Here is a 12,178-nt window from a genome sequence, read left to right on the forward strand (position 1 = left end):
ATACATACACACACACACATATACACAAACATACACACATATAAGCACACACACACACACACACATATATACACACACACACACACACACACATATATACACACATACACACATACAACTATATAAATACAGAAAGATATATACACAAACACACACATACACACACACACATATACACATACACATACACACACACATACATTTATAAACACACACACACACATATATGCACATACATACACACACAAATATATCTAAACACACACATATACACACATATGCACACACACACATATATACTCACCGTGCTATATGCACACACACACACATACAGTACAGGCAGTCCTCGGATATCCAACACAATGTGTTACTCAAAATGGCGTTGTAAAGCGAAACGTTGTAAAGCGAAACACGTTTTCCCATAGGAACACTGTTTAAATGAAAGGTTCCGTTCCTGAAGGCATTTTTAATGCTAAAATACGCAAAATATTTTATGCAGGCAATAAGATATGCAGCACACACATAATTATATAGTGTATATACTGTATTATATATATATAATATAACAAAATAAATAATATATTATATAGTATATTATAATATTATAATATTATATATATATATACACGCTCTTAGGATGCTTTGCAACGTTGTTTATGTGAATGTGTGTATATATATATATATATACACACACATACACAATGTTGCAAAGCGTCGTAAGAGCGTTGGATAAGCCATTTTGCCATTGTAAAAATGAATATAGGTATGCATTGCATAGCGTTGGATAAGCCATTCGGAAAACGAGGACTGCCTGTACACACACACATACGCAACACACATACACATATACACACATCCACACAAATATATAAACACACACATATATACGCACACACATATACACACAGTGCTATATGCACACACACATACTGTACTGTACTGTATACATACTGGACACCTAACAAGCTCCTATTGAACCCCCAAAATAACCACAACATATATATAAGCATATGAGTGTCACAGAGGAGTGCTACTGAGCATGGCAATATATATTTAAAATCAGAGACAGAACATAAAACACAGACAGAGCTCAGTTTTTAGCACATCCAGTGAAACTCATACACGGTACAGTGCCTAAATATATATGTATAAATATCAAGTAAAATGGTCTTATAGTTTAACATTTTTGGCCAAAATTGTTGTAAGCCCCTGAGCCAACTGCATGGCAGGCCACAATACAGGGGTCCCTAATGCTAATATAAATTCTTAATAACCTGTGTAGTAACAGGAAGAATGATTTATAGTAAATCTGTCAATATTATTTGCAAAGTTCTAAGTCTGATTGAAGCTTTTAATAACCTGTACATTACCAGGAAAAGCACTCTTTATTAGAGTTGTCAAAACCATACTGCAAGCCAGCAAGTTCCCCTGAGTGGAAGATGCTATGGAGTGAGCCCTTAACCATTACATGTGGGAGGGGGTGAGCTACAATTAGGTAGGAGGTTGCCACCCTCCAAACATCCAAGACTAGCTGAACAACAATTGTAAAACATACTGTACACCTAACAAGCTCCTATTGAACCCCCAAAATAACCACAACATATATATATAAGCATATGAGTGTCACAGAGGAGTGCTACTGAGCATGGCAATATATATATTTAAAATCAGAGACAGAACATAAAACACAGACAGAGCTCAGTTTTTAGCACATCCAGTGAAACTCATACACGGTACAGTGCCTAAATATATATGTATAAATATCAAGTAAAATGGTCTTTTAGTTTAACATTTTTGGCCAAAATTGTTGTAAGCCCCTGAGCCAACTGCACGGCAGACCACAATTCAGGGGTCCCTAACGCTAATATAAATTCTTAATAACCTGTGTAGTAACAGGAAGAATGATTTATAGTAAATCTGTCAATATTAGTTGCAAAGTTCTAAGTCTGATTGAAGCTTTTAATAACCTGTACATTACCAGGAAAAGCACTCTGTATTAGAGTTGTCACAACCATACTGCAAGCCAGCAAGTTCCCCTGAGTGGAAGATGCTATGGAGTGAGCCCTTAACCATTACATGTGGGAGGGGGTGAGCTACAATTAGGTAGTATATTTAGGCACTGTACCGTGTATGAGTTTCACTGGATGTGCTAAAAACTGAGCTCTGTCTGTGTTTTATGTTCTGTCTCTGATTTTAACTGTACTGTATACACACACAAATACAGTACACACACACATACACACATATATACACACACACATACATATACACACAGTTCTATATGCACACACATATACACACACACAGTACACACAAACACGCACACACATATGCACACATCCACACAAATATATATAAACACACACACATCACACACATATAAACACACACACATATATGCACACACACACACACATACATATATATATATATATATATATATATATATATATATATATATATATATTGGGCAACAGAAAAGCCCAATGCTACATCCAACATGACAGAAATACACAGTAAAATACTTATATATTCTCTTGAAATAGGGTCATTTAGTTTAACCCTTTGACCAAAGCGTTGTAAGCTTGCGAGCCACGACAAGGCAGACACCTGTTCGCAAGGCCTAACACTACCAGATAAAATACTAATATACCTCTATTAGTATTTTATCTGGTAGTGTTAGGCCTTGCGAACAGGTGTCTGCCTTGTATGTATATATATATATATATATATATATATATATATATATATATATATATATATTTATATATATATATATATACAAAAACACAGAAAAAACAGGCGCACTCATAGCGTAAAATTGTATAACAATAAATTTATGGCGTAAGGGATAAAAATGCACACTCACAAACAAAGCTGAAAAAAATGCGTTTTTGAGTACAACTCAGCCCGTTCAGATGCAGGAACCCAAGGAGGAGGACTTCGGTGTGACATCGAGTTCACGTGAGACTCTATTCAGTGTATGCTCTGTGTAGCACCGGAGAGAGGGGAAGGCGGCGTCCCTCATGGCTTTCGGTCCCTGCCAGGACCTAGAGGGGCTATTGTGGCAAGACACACCGCGGACATCACACCGAAGTCCTCCTCCTTGGGTTCCTGCATCTGAACGGGCTGAGTTGTACTCAAAAACGCATTTTTTTCAGCTTTGTTTGTGAGTGTGCATTTTTATCCCTTACTCCATAAATTTATTGTTATACAATTTTACGCTATGAGTGCGCCTGTTTTTTCTGTGTTTTTGTATATATATATATATATATATATATATATAAATTAGATGATACCGTTCTGTGGCTAACGAAATGCTTTTATTTGTGCGAGCTTTCGAGATACACTGATCTCTTCTTCCGGCGATGTTACAATGAATGAGGCAAAAGGTAAACTTAAAAACAGTGTCTCTTGGAATGTTATCTGTGCTGTTCCTTCCCCCGGTGTGGATGTGTTTGATGGCTAGAGGTGTTAAATGGTTACTGAAAGCAAGTGAAGAAAGAGTGTGTATGTGTATCAGTGTGAATAAAAATGAATGGAGAGCCCACTGTATATACTGTATATCAAAGTGCTACACATACAGTACTATACACACATTCAGTGCTGCACACATATACACATACTGCTACACACACACACATACTTTACACACAGCTGTATACACGCACAGTACTGCACACACATGCACAAACACACACAAATACATATATTTTTCTGGACATTTTCTTTTTTGATATTTTATTATGTATTCTATTGGTTCATTATTTAAAAAAAAAAATTACTACATCCACTGTGCTTAGCATAGGTTTTTACTTTTATTTGTAATAACATATTCCATTTCATTTTTATTTATATTTTTATTCTATAGAGATTTTATATAGTGATAGGTTGGCGCTAATATAGTTCTTCTTTTGTTGTGATATATATATATATAGTGAAATAGAACAGTTGGCACTCCATATGTGCTGATAGGCTGTAGGTGCTTGTAGGTGCTTGTCCCATATGGATAATATAGACATATGTTAACGTTCCGAGGTCTGGTAAAGCAAGAGACCGCACTCAATTGTAGAAAACTTCACAAAATGTATTATTGAAAATAGTGGTACATCAAGAAACCCAACGTTTCGTTCCTCCAAAATGGGACCTTCCTCATATATATTTATATATATATAAACAAACATACAAAAATATACACACACATATATAAACACACACACACACACACACACACACACACACACACACACACATACACACACACATCCATACACACACACACATATGTAACACATGCACACATACACACATATATATAAACACACACACACATGTAGCACATGCACACATACACACATATATATAAACACACACACACACACACACACACACACACACACACACATACACATATACGTACACATATACGTACACACATACACACAGTGCAGCAAATACAGACACATACTGTACAATACTACACACACACACACACACACACACACACACACACACACACACACACACACACACACACACACACACACACACACACACACACACACATACACATATACACAGACAGACAGACACACACACACACAAACACCCACACACACATATACACACACACACATACATATGTAACACTTGCACACATACACATACACACATATATCAACACACACACACATATATACACATACACAGTTCTGCACACATACACATAGTACTACACACTTTGCAAATACAGTGCTGCAAACACAGTGCTACACGCACATATAGTGCTGCGCGCACACACACACACACACACACACACACACACACACACACACACACTGTGCTACAATCCACTGGGCTACACACATATAGTGCTGCAAACTGTGCTACAAGCACCTACAGTGCTGCGCGCGCACACACTGTGCTACACATACAGTACTATACACACATTCAGTGCTGCACACACATACAAAGTGCTACACACATACAGTGCTGCACACATATACACATACTGCTACACACACACACATACTGTACACACAGCTGTATACACGCACAGTACTGCACACACATGCACAAACACACACACAGTGCTGGACACACACACTGTGCATACCCAAAAACTTTCTGCTAAACAGCTAAGAAAAAAGTAGACTTTCTGTGTGAGTGCATGGGAAAGAGATCAGTGTTCCTGATTACCCTTTGCATTGTATTTAGTAGAAATATAGGACACATGTATAGCCCATTTTCTATTAGTTGATTAGTATTCACAGCACAATAACATAAAATCCAAATGTTGTTTATATTACTATGTATTGTATGTTTGTATATACAATATATACTCTTTGCATGTTAGCACCTATGTGACCATTCTTGCTGACACTGAATCAGTGTTACAGTCCTTCACTAAATGTTTTGGGGAATAACATAACAAAACAAGGTGCCCTAAAAAAAATCAGAACCCAGTGTTTTTAGATTTCTCATTCAAATCTATTATATTCATTAAATTTGTTATTCTGATGAGGTAATAATAGTCTGTCTATTTTTAAACATCAAAACACAAACATTGCACGATTATAAAAGAGGGTAAAAAAATAGTCTACTTAAAGGTGGCATTGAAGAAATGTATGATTTTCAAAACAGAGTATGGCTAATTACTTTAAAGCAGAATGAGCAGTTTATAATGTCTCATCTCCCAAGTTAAACACCAAGAACAACTTACCTTTCTTCAGAACTTGCTTTATTAATTATGCCTCATTTTAATGGCTGAACTGGGAATCTCAAAACCACCTAAACTTTATATATCATCTCCATATAATTAACAGCCCTTGCCATGCATGGCAAGCAAGTGCATGAAGTGCTCGAATGCAGTATGTATGTATGTATGTATGTATGTATGTAGGTATGTCTTTATTTATAGCACCATTAATGTACATAGCGCTTCGCTGCACGTGATAATCATATAAATTACAAATAATACAAACAACACATAATGGGAAGAAGTGCTTCAGACATAAAAGTGACACATAGGAAAATTAGTCCATGTCCCAAAGAGCTTACAATCTAATTGGTAAGTAGGATGAACGTACAGAGACAGTAGGAAGGTGTTCTGGTAAGTGTGTCTGTAAGGAGTTAAGGCTTATTATATATGAAACAAATTGCGTAGACAAGTGCAGCTACAACTTCTAAAATGTTGCTAGATTTTGCCCAGTGACCAGTTCCCTTCATTCATTTGTTCTGTGGCTCGGATTGTTGGAGACTAGTGGTGCACACAGCAGAAACTTGTACTTTAGTGTCTGTGAGGATTCTCAGATGAGGAAAGCAATGCACTGCAGGGGTATGGTTGCCATCAGAAACCTGTCCAGTGTCTATATACCTGGTACAACAATACAACAGTGAATCGGCACTCAAAACATTGAAATACTAGAAAAAGTAGAAAAACCTTACGGAGTCCGTGTAGTATGCTATAAGTAGTTGGCTTATTTAATGCTGGTATCTTCTAGCATACAGAAAAGTAAAAAATAGATTAGCAAAATATATCCTTCAGACACATACTATTATGAATAGCAAAGAAAGCAAAGTTTCAGTGTCTCATAATCCCTTTCTCAGGCTTTAGGGGACACAGAAACGTTGCTATTTTTGCTATTCATAACAGCCTAAAGAATATGCTTTCCTAACTTATTTTTGACTTTCCTGTATGGTTAACTCTTGGTTTCTATTTTTCCTGTGTGAACCTGTAAGGTTCTTTGTTTTTATTTTCTATATTGTGTCCATATACCTGGAACATGCACTTGCAGAGGATAAAGCTGAAAAGAATGGACATGGTAGGAATCAGTCGGTGGCAGAACGAGCGGCCAGTAATGGATTGCACAGCATTCCGCAGCAGTGCTGCTTGCAGGCCATCTGGCAGTAAAATGGTTCAATCAGAATTACATGGCTGTGGATGCAAAAACAAAATAACACCCTCCTCCTGCTTTTCAAATCAATAAACATATTTTGTATACACTTCAGGCTCCTCACAACTAATTCTCTCAAGGAAATTAGAATGTAAAGATCACAAGCACACAAATCATTGCTAGGTCTGCCATATTGTATTAGTGAGGTTTCAACTGAAATGTATTTGAACCTACAGTCACATGTAGCCAACAGGAGAGCCTTTTCAACTAAAGGAGTTTCAATGTTAGCAGCTTGGGATGGATATCGGGCATCTGAACAAATTGTTATCAATTGCAATTGGTGCAGCTTCATTATGGGCAAAATAGACAGCCTAAGATAAGTTATTCTTATCTTCTGTCAATTTGTAAGTTGTAATGTTTTGGGGGGATTTGTATTCTGTTAGAGGAAGCTGATACACAATTGTGTATACTCGGTACTGCTTAATGTTGCAACAGGCATACCCATGTGGGGGGTGGGTGCCATCTTTGATCATTCTACAGGGTGAGGTGACTGTTGATCTGATAAATCAGGAAAGGCGCAGGAGCACTGTATTAAAGTGAGAAACAGGAACCGAATGGCTCACTACTGACACGAGGCCCCAATGCTACCCCAGAATTAACTGTGATATGAAACATACATGTCTGGTTTGGGCTTGTGGCTGTATCTCTGGCACCTGTGCAGTGTTATGCCAGTTCCTCCTGATATAAAATGATCTCCGAGTTTGCCAGATTGAAAGCCTTTTGATTATTCCTCCCTTGGGAAATGTTGATTTCTTAGTAATTGATAGCGTTTAATGACCATAATTAATTATGCCACGAAGCTTTTAAACCGAGCTTCCCTGTGAGCACTCGGAAATAAATAGATATAGGAAAGGAAAGAAATAACGTGTGCAAATGAGATTTAACATTGAAAAGCACGTCTTCCCTAATTTAATGTAAAGCCTCAGCATCATTCTGCAGTAGGAAGACGGGAAGGGAAAGGGGCAGATAAAGTTAAACCCCCGCCACCCCCTCCTCATTTCTCCTCCATCATTCATCACCAGGGAGAAGGGAAGGACCTCAGAAAGAGACAATGCCAGGACAGCTCCACAAAGCAGATTACCAGTTAATGACAAACCTGAATTATGCAAGTGTGTCTTGAGGAAAAGAGGGGGAAAGGGAAAGTTATGTAAAATGGCTTGTTTGTATTAAATTCATCATTCAAAGGCATGGGTTTATGTGCAATGTCCACACAGCCCTGGTTTCTGAAAACTACAGGGGAAAGTATAGCTTCGGTTTGATTTCTGATGTGCTATCCCATGTAAAGGAACTGACAGTGACATACAGTACGTAATAGGTGAAAACTAGGTGACAGCGTGACCAACCCTTTCCTTATAATCTAACATCCTTATTTGTGTTTGTATTTGAAAGTCTACCGTCGCCTAGATCGTCCCCATTAAAACATCATGGTCATTAGTTCAATTTGGTCATAAGTGAGGCTGACGCTTTAATGTCACATTCGTGAACATTCAAAATAATGTTGGGTCTGACTGTGTATTTCCCATGATAATAATAAGACTGTCTGGTTTGGGAGCTTCAGGTTCTCACCTAGTGATGTCCTATTGCCCAGCGCTACAAATGAGGCTGTTCATAAGTCATTAGTTTGTAGTACTTAGTTAGAGGTAAAGCTGAATTGGAACACATTGATACAAAAGGCATCACAAAGCAGAAGACTTCCACCTGATTGAGTTGAGAGTGGAGCAGGAATGATCTGGGGATGATTAGGGGATTACTTGGTTATATGCAGTGCCAGATACAGTGGATAATATAGTAAATACAATAAGGGGAGGCGTATTTTCTAATTCATGTTTGATTAGCATAAAAGAGAGATCACCTGTAAAATGCAGAAATATGGGTCCCTGACATAATGTTTACCACTTAGATCAAAGATAAAACAGAATGGGATTAAGGATATAAAATAAGAGTTTGGAAGAAACTATACGAAAACGAGCAGTGCAATACAGGCATCCGCATCAACTCTCCTAATTGGGTGCACTGCGAGAGAGCTAGAGAGATTGGGTCCCCTTCCTTGCAGGAGAGGGGGATGAAGTTGGTGGTTTAGTTATCTGAGGGAGCTGTCCGATCCTGCCGCTCACAGTGAGAGATTGGATGCAACGCTATACTTACTGCTTGGTCCTCTGTGAATGGGACGGATAATGACCCCGGGTTCCCAAGGTTTGCTGCTGCCTGGTGAGCAGAAGCTTGGTTTTGTGTGGTCCAAGCCTTTCCCAGCTTGTCTCATTCTGTCACTGGGATCAGGGGCTCCCTCGGCTCGTTTGCACCTGCGTCGCTTTTGGCTCCTTCAGGAATTCACTGAAGCTTGTAATCAGCTTTGTGAAGCCATTGAGTGCACGGCTGAGTGAAACTTCCAAAGCTCACAGAGAACCGGCCCAGTGAATAGGAGTCAGCATGGGGCTGCTCTCCAAGCCTTTGGCCTGCCAAATTCCAGCAGAGACCCTTACAATCATTCCACACAAGCTGCACTGCTTTCCCCACACTAAGAAAAGTTAGAAAAGAAAAGCTAAAATACCAGTCCCTGGGGTTAGCAGTTGGTTCCCATATTAATGGTCCACCACTATTGCTGATGCAAACCCCACAATAAAATACAGAAATACAGTAGTAGTATCTAACACGAGAGCTCCATGCAAAATAGACTTGGTATGCTATGCTTCTCTGGTTTGCAAAAAGGTTATTAACCACATTACAGCCACAACAAGGGTCGCCTGTCTGTAACCACAAAACAGTCCCCATCAGATAGTCCACTATTTACAGTATGGTGTGTTAAGGGTCAGTCTGGTTTATAAAGATATTAAAAAAATAGTTGGACAGGGAGAAAAACAAAGACGCCCAGATGCATGACAAAGTAGCAACAATTAAAATTATGATGAGGGATCTTTACATTCCTAGATTGAATTTGTCATCCTGCTTCCACTTTTACAGAGAGTGCATATTCTGGGGGACCTTTTGGGTGACCCTTTGGGGTTCACGAGTTGTGTGCATATATATACAGTTTATTTCCCCTTATTGCACCTCTGTGTTTACATTTGGATATATACTGCTGATATGAAGGCTGGGCGGTTTGGTCAGATCTGTAGTAGTGTATATGCCTGTGGGAGTAAGATCTATAGGTTGATGCAAACGCACAGCAACCAACATCTGGGTTGCTATGGTGCTGGGGATAATGGTATTACTTTACCTACAACTGTTATCACTAACCTTCATTTGCTAAATTCGTGATTTTCTTTTGGCTTTTGCCAACTTTTGAACAATTTGAGTTTAATGCAACACAAGTTTAAAACAAGCAGTGTCAGCGACGGTATATTAGTAGATAAAATTGATAACAGACCCGGAATCTGTTCCCCAAAACAGTTTACCAAAGAAAACTCCAATCTACTATACAAGTACGTTTTCAATATTTTGAGCATACTTAATGTTGTTTCAGTTCAAATCTCAAACCTTCTCCTGACTCCACTTCAGCTGTAAAAAAAAAAAACATATTTGAATCTATATAGAAACGGTGGTGTACATCAGCATGTAACTCAGTCTTGGCACTTTGTTTCTCAGAATATTTTAGGTTCTCATAGTGATGTCTTGTATCAGTTTTAATCCACATATTGTAATACTGCACCATTGAGTAACAAAGTGGCACCACTTACTATGAGGATTATGTCATTAATGTCATACTTTTTATTTTTACTTTTTAATTGCACAGACAATTTAGACACTGCCTTAAAATGCTATGTTTTTTTCAATTCCGGTTAATATTAGTAATCAATTTTAGCTTTACATGAGTATATACATCAGCACTTTATGTGGAACTCAAAGCACACACAAGCTTTTAAATAGTCTTAAATATTCCCCCTCATATAGCTGCGCACAATTGTGCAAATGCTATTTACATTTTGGTATTTGTGTCAATATTACCTTTCCCAAATAGTCTCATTGACAAGTCGTATGGATATGCAGTAATTCAGAAATTAGGGAAATGTTATTCTTGGTGGGGTGTTGGATTAAGAGGCTGGGAGAGTGTGAAACAAGTCAACGTGTAATTGTATGATAAGGCTCTCACGAGGAATTTATTGGCCAAGTTGCTATTTCTATTCCCTTCTAATCTCGTTTAGCACATTCATTCTCTGCAATCTGTCTCCATAATCTTCTGTAACAGAATGGCAGCCAATAGAAGCATGCATGTTTAGAGAGGAGAGAAAATATGCAGAGGCGTGATAAACTGATGCTAATTATCCATATTTAGGACACCAAGTGCAGAAGATCAACGTTTACAAATAACAAACCAGAGCCAATGATGATGGCTTCCTAGTGCGGAATATATTGGAGAGCACAAGATAAGGGTTTTCACATGCAGAAGAGATTTATTGGTCAAAGGGTTTACCTCCCACTTTTATACTGCAGTAAATTTATTTAGGCTACATTCACCAGAACATTACACTTTTATTTGGCAGTGTGCCATGACTTGCTCTTTCTTTGTGCTCGGTCAATACAAGTCCTTGTAATATAGAACTAGTTGATAAGATACAAATAATTTAGGAAAGGCAATTTTCCTTTAAATTGCACATACGGTAGATAATCCATGAGAGAGATCATCTGCTCTCAGAAAGAACAAAGCTGAAAGATATACAATATTAACAAGAGCAATTGGACAACACTTTGTTTAAAAACAAAATCAACAATATACTATATAGGAAATGTACGTGAAAAAGAAGACAAAACATTGTAACTTTTTTCTATTTTCTCTAATAATAGCAAGCATTTGCCTTATAAAAATAATTATGAAGCATGTTTAAGATTTTTTCCATAAAAGTTAGTTATAACAATTACACATGTAGCATTTATAATATGATGGGCACGATGGCCGAGTAGATGGAACCAAAACATAAATGGATTATTATGTAATTATTGTGTATGTATTAAAAATCGCCACTGCCATGTGTGGAAATGTTAATGATTATTTCAGGGGATTCAGTGTTGTCTAATAGGACATTGTAATTGTTTCTCACTTGAGGCGCTACATGGATGATTGTCCATCCCCACAAGTGAGCATACTGTTACAGTCTGGCTAGAGTTGGGATTTGCTCTTGTTTTTCTATCTATCTATCTATCTATCTATCTATCTATCTATCTATCTATCTATCTATCTATCTATCTATCTATCTATCTATCTATCTATCTATCTATCTATCTATTTA

General features: G+C 37.7%; 1 long non-coding RNA gene across 2 annotated transcripts in view; it reads right to left on the bottom strand.

The window, feature by feature from the left end:
• The window catches only part of LOC142491056 (uncharacterized), a 186,809-nt gene that overhangs the window by 29,645 nt on the left and 144,986 nt on the right, over nt 1-12,178 (bottom strand). Inside the window, exons 1-2 of one of the 2 annotated variants that reach the window (XR_012800244.1) lie at nt 10,899-11,020; nt 10,402-10,451 (exon numbers count right to left, since the gene is read on the bottom strand). The exons of the other annotated variant lie outside the window; for it this stretch is intronic. This is a non-coding gene — a long non-coding RNA (uncharacterized LOC142491056). Of the gene's footprint in view, nt 1-10,401; nt 10,452-10,898; nt 11,021-12,178 lie in introns of those variants that run through there. 2 annotated transcript variants of the gene reach the window in all.

This window comes from Ascaphus truei, chromosome 3, assembly GCF_040206685.1.
Source record: "Ascaphus truei isolate aAscTru1 chromosome 3, aAscTru1.hap1, whole genome shotgun sequence".
Taxonomy (NCBI): Eukaryota; Metazoa; Chordata; class Amphibia; order Anura; family Ascaphidae; genus Ascaphus; species Ascaphus truei.